The following is a 6,581-nucleotide window of genomic DNA, read 5'->3' as shown; positions in this document are numbered from 1 at the left end:
AAAATGTGATTTATTTCTTATGTAAAAAACAAAACCCCAATTCAAACCCATTATCATTCAAGTGTTAATATTTCTGTTCCCTGTCCTGTCCCCCCAACCAAATATACCACCTGTCTTTGTTTCCTTAAATCATTTTCAAATTCATAGTTTATGAAATGTTATTTGTTATTTTATTGAATAGATCATGTAAAAGTTTTAAGTGTTGAATGCAAAACAAAAACAAAAAACAATTTCACTGTATGTACAATTTAAGAAAAACTTTGAAAAACAATTGTAGAAAAAAACGAATTCATTTTCATTTTAATTAATATTGCCCCCCAAAAATACATCCACCCTATCCTCCTCTCAAGATAATGAATTGTAGAAAAAGCCCCATTACAAAAAAAAATCTGCCACAAATCACAACATAGAAACAGCCAAATACAGGTTTAAGGAGTTAACAATAAAACCTCCTCATCAAGACAGTGTCTGTATTTGTGACTAAGCAGTTTTTTTTTTAATTTTGGGGTATTTTTTTATTAAATATTGTATTTACTTATTTGCAAGTACTTTTTTGTTCATTGTTTGTTATTATTATGATTGTATAGTCTTTATTATAAAAGAAGAAACACCAACAACAAATTATTGTAATATTTCATTTCCTTTCTTCCTTGTTCTATATTTCTATCTACCTGAAGTTCTTCAATGAACTTTAATTTATAAAAAAAAAACAACCAAGAACATTTGCTATGAAACAACAGTGAACAAACAACTTGTTACTGTTGTTTAATTCTTTTATTTTAAAATATTTAAAACAATTTAATAATTATAATAATAATAAATTAATATGTAATAATTTTAATTTTAATAAAATAAAGAATTCAATTCTATAAAAAAACACAAATGTGTATAATTTAATTTAAGATTTGAAAAGAAAGAAGAAGATAATGCGAAGATATTAAAAAAAGCTTAAAAAAGTTATTCTTGAGATGATGGCAAAGTACTAAATCCCGACCATAAAAAGTCGAATTATTAATAACCTAAAAATTATACGTGGTAATTAAAATATAGGGAACATACCAAAATGCCGACCTATGCCGTCAATTCCAATAAATTAATGTTGGTGTTCATTAATTTATTGGAATTTGTATCCTAATTTCAGACATTTTATAATCCACCAAAATATGAACCGATATTGATGACGCAAGGCAGGATGGAACATATGTATAAAATCTCAAAATACTGCAATGTAGAAGGCTATGTTATATGAGGCTATATCTAAGTCGGGACCAATAATGAATACACCGTGTAGAAATTAGCGTCTATTTGGGGTTATCATTTTATGATGGGATATGCCAAATTAAGGACCGATATAGCTCAATTTCGAAGTTAATAATTCAGTTATGTATCTCAACACGCAAATTTAAAAAAATCAGAAATCGGAAGGTATCGTTATATGTGCGCTCCTCCTAAATGCGAGTCGATATATTTCATTCTCAAACCTAAAGTTCTATTTTTATCTCATTATTCTCAATATTATTTCAAAATATGTGTAAATCGTCATAGAATTCCAAACCTTATGCGGTAGAAACTGACAATTTCGTATACAGAGTGTCGCCCTATATGAGGACAACCCAAACACGCGGAACCAATCAGTGACATACTTTAATATAAAAAGGAGGTTATATGGGGACTACCCACAAAATGGGGGTCGAATTCTGTTGAACAAACGCGCTCTAAACCCTCAAATTACCAAAAAAGGGGCTACCGAATACATATTAATAAGAACCAGAAGTTCCAAATTGTTGAGAATTCAGTTGAAAAACTAAAGAGGATACCGTTATATGAGGGCTATACGAAAATGTGGACCGATATTGATATTGATAAAAGAAACACAAATTGCAGAATTACAGCGAATTCGATTAAAAGATGTCCTCAAACCCCCCAAAATACCGACATTATTAGGTTATCTTTATATGGGGGGATACCGAAAACGTGGAAATATATTGATAATTTTTAGTATAGCGATTTGATACTCAATAACAACATAAATTGCCGAATTAAAGCGAATTCGATTAAAAAATTTCAGGGTATCTTAATATAGGGGCCACCAGAAAAAAATGGACTGATATTGATATTTTTATAGTGGAGATTTGGTACCCTATAAGAAACCGTAGTCAAAAACCCCAAAGTAGCGACATTTTGGCGACACCTTTATATAGTGGCTACTAGAAAAAATGGACCAATATTGGTCCATAATTTCATAATTACCAAATTTCAACGAATTCGCTGGAAAAGGGCCCTCAAGAATCCCAAAATACTAAAATTTTAAGGTATCCTTATATGTGAACTATGTCTAAACGTGGACAGAAATATCCCATCTTCGAACTTGGCCTGTCTGCAGACGAGAGGCTAGAGCGATTGCACCAGACAGACCGACATGTACTTTATAGGGTCGGAAATTATTATTTCTATAAGTTATAGACGGTTATTAATAAGTCTAAATATATTTTCTAAAGGTTTGAAGCCTGTAGTCGTATTTTCCTAATTTAGATATATACAATTTCAACAAGGTTTAAATCTTTGTATTACTAATAGTCACAGAGGTAGCCAGAAGATGGTGCTCGATGCCCCTGATTGTATTTTTTAAGTACATAGAGGAAGCTTCAACGGGCCGACTTAACAAAAGCACATAATTATCCTTCTATTAACTATGCATTGCATGTATCAATGATCCGAAGATGATAAGCGTCTACATTTTGTTTTTTACTCCCTAATAAAATCCTAAGAGGTTTCAGAAAATTGGAAAATCTTATAGAAAATTGTACATAAAACTGAAAATTTGCCACAAAATACCCTAAATCGATCAGTAGTATTATACCACGGTTTCGATCAAAAAGTGCCTCATCGAAATATTAATGTACCGATTACGAGTAGATCCAAATTCGATACATCGTCAGAATTCTACCAAAAATAAGTCAGATTCTAAGATAGGGAAAATTACATATATAATGAGATCAGAGGATATCATGTCTTATGATATGTTTATCGGTATACTTTTTCTGATAAGGGTCAACATTATTTACTATACCTAGATCAAGTCTCAATATTCAACACATTGCACCTAGTTTTGGCTCTGTATATAAATTCTATAGGATGATATGTGGATAAAACAGAAATGGATATGATTAAATCAAAATAAAATTTACATTAATGAATACTTTTCCCAGAAAAAAATCCCATTAAAATATTCCTCAGAAAACTCCACAGAAAATAAATTTATATTTCAAAGGATGCTGGTAAATTAAAATTCCGAAAATTTCAATTCTTCGAGGTGTTGAATATAATTAAAACAACAACAGCAATTGGTGTTAAATAAAACTTTCGATTTTTATTGACTGGTCTTTAAAGGGGATATTTTGTTGTATTAGTCATTAGGTCATAGTAATTGTTGTTTTTTTTATTAATTAATTTATTTTTATTATTCATTTGTTTGGTAAATAGTTTTGTGTTTTCTTTGGGTTTTTTGATTTTTGTTATTAAGATGAGAATTAAAAAATAAACAGTGCACAATATTAGTTTTTTTTTTCTTTTTTAAAGGGAGGTGTTCATTTAAATCTTTATTTTTTATTATTATTAATTGTTTGGGAATACTTAAGAAATTAGTTAATACTTTTCATTTGAAAAGAAACCTTTGGATTTTTGGGTAAATTTTTAAGAGTGTTTTTTGGATTACTTTTTAGTTTAGATGGGAGAATGGAATGTTTTAAAGAAAAAATAACATAATTTAAATTTTCTTACAATAGAATAATATTACCTCAAAATAATATTATATCAATATAATATTCAAAAATTAATTAATTTTTATTAAGACATTGTCTTCTCCCTTTTTCGACTATTATATTTAACATTAATAGAAATGTTATTAGTTTATTATTTATTTTTCTAATTTATTGGCCTTATTATTTAAATGCCATTCATATACTGCCATCCAACATCAAGCAAAGAACATTCAAAACGATGCCAGTGTAATAAAATCTGGACTAGGAGGTAAAAATAAATAAATTATTTAAAGAAAATAAATAAACATGTTTTGATAAAGTTTTCTTTTACAAATGAGATTTTTTGTATTAAAATCACCATAAGAGTAGTAGTTAAAATATACCTTAACCCCATGGTTTGCAGAGGGTGTTGACCCTTTGGGTTGGGTGTACCAAAAGGACTGGACCAAGTGGTCCCATCTTCAGACTGATGTAGCCTTAACAACGATAATAGATTGTGCAAAGTATGGCTCAAATCGGACATTTCATTCGCCTGATACTGGATTTATAAATACTGAACATTATTGAAGAGGTTGTACAAAGTTGTGTTCAAATCTGACATTGAATAAGCCTGATATCGGATTTATAAATATTCCAAATTTTGAACTTCTGTGGAAGAGGTACCAGTAGGAGTGGACCAATGGGTAAAAATAATAGTTTGTACAAAGGTTCGCTGCAATCGGATATTCCGTTTGTATTTTATTATAAAATTAATTTTTAGCACAATTTTGACAATTTTTTGGGGAAGGTATCAGAAGGAGTGGATCAATGGGCCCCATCTTCCTACTTGGTCTAGTCTTGGTAAATGTAATAGGTTGTGTAAAGTTTCGTTAAAATCGCATAGTCCGTTTGTATGTTATTATAAAATTAATTTTTAGCACAATTTTGACCATTTTGTGGGCGAGGTACTAGAAGGAGTTGACCGATATTCCCCATCTTCGAATTTAAGATACATGGGGTCTAAAACCAATATTTCGATGAGGCACATTTTCACCGTATCAAAGTGTATATACCCTCATTAGCCATAAGGCTGAGGGTACAAAGATACGTCAAAGGTACGAGGCAAAGGAGGTGCCCGAAGTTAATTTTTTCCATGCAAACAAAAATTTTTTTGCAATAAAAATTTTTATATTAACCCAACAGGACTCCCCCGAAAGAAGTCCTTTATACGAACCTGTTGAGACAGGGCTGTATTTTTTGAAAACTTCTTTCGTTCTACATTGTTTTAAACGATATATTCCGAATACTACTATTATTTTATCCTCATTATGTTCTTTGCTTCCACTTGCCATTCGACAATTAATATTTTTCATAAATATAAATTTCCAAAAATAATGCATACCAGTAGAGATTGTGGTAAACTATTTTCTTTTTGGTGTATGATTTAAGTTTCATGTTTTTCTTCCTTTGGTTGCTATATATTTTTGTTTATAGACAGATTTTTGTTGTTAACTTTTGTTTGAATGTTTTCTTTGGTATTAGTTTTTTTTTTTTATTTTATAAAATAATGATAGTAGATTTGTGTTATTATTAAGTTTTGTTATTTTGTTTTTATTTCTTTTAAAGTTGACGGATTGTTAATGAGGCATTTTTTATATATTGAGTTAGAGAAAAAAAGAAAACAAAATAAAATAGTCTTTTATATATATTATAGTATATGTGTATATGTTTATTTTTGTATTGTAAAGATGATGTTTAAGTAAATTTTAATACCCAGTTGTACAAAAAATATCAATTGTCTGCTATTATATAGTTATATAGCTAGTTACTTGGTGATCTAGTTACTTCATACCCCAAAAAGGAACACAAAATAGACTGTTGGATTTTTTGTCAACTGAAAAAGTTGTTTACACACATCATACTAATTCAGTAGTTACTGGTAATGCAAAGGGTAATGAATCGACTATCGAAATGACTGTATACTGGTAACGCAGGCAGGGGACAATTGACTTCCCCAATGACATACACATGTTAAATTCACCAGTCTAGGGTATGAAGTGGTAACTAGTGGTACTTACAGGTAATTAGTAAAATATCTAGTTCATCACCAGTTACTCGAACTACTGGGTATTTTTTAAATTGTATTTGTATTTGTTTCATAGATTTTTATGTGTTCTTAGAGTGTAATAGAACAGGGAAAAGTTGTAGTTTGTTTTTGTCTTCTTCTTGTATTTTTTTTTCAATTGAATTAAATCTAAATATTATATATCATAAGTTTTTCATATTATTCTTATTGTTTCTTTAGTAATAATACAATTTTCTTTTGTTTACTTATATAAAATTAGCTAAATTTTTTATTTATTTTAATTATTTTGATTAAATTCTAAATTGTAATATCTTTTAGTATTGTGGTTTGGTTTTGCTTGTTTGCTTTTTTTTGGTTTTAGTTTCAATGAAATCACAAAGTAATTTATCACAAGTTTAAAAAACATACATTTAAAATTTTATTATTTAATATTTTCATTAACTAATCTATGAGTTTTATTATTTATATTTTTTGTTAACCAGATTTTTTTAACTACAAAAATTTTTTTTCTTACAAACTTTGATTTAGTTTTATTGTTGTTCTGTTTTGAAACACTGTGCTACAGCCGACATATTAACTGTTCGAAAAACTTCAGATTTCTTTTAATTTTCAAAACCTGTATTTTTGTAGCACAGTGTAATTTAGATTTTTCTTTTTAGCTACTCTATAACAAAAACAAAAAATATATAACAAGATATTTATCGTTGATTTGAAATTGATTTACCAAAAGAGGGAACAGTGATATCGATATATTC

The sequence above is a fragment of the Musca vetustissima genome, unplaced genomic scaffold, assembly GCF_032173495.1.
Source record: "Musca vetustissima isolate MV318-11 ecotype Yass unplaced genomic scaffold, APGP_CSIRO_Mvet_v1 utg320, whole genome shotgun sequence".
NCBI classification, from domain to species: Eukaryota; Metazoa; Arthropoda; class Insecta; order Diptera; family Muscidae; genus Musca; species Musca vetustissima.
This window is presented reverse-complemented; position numbering follows the sequence as displayed.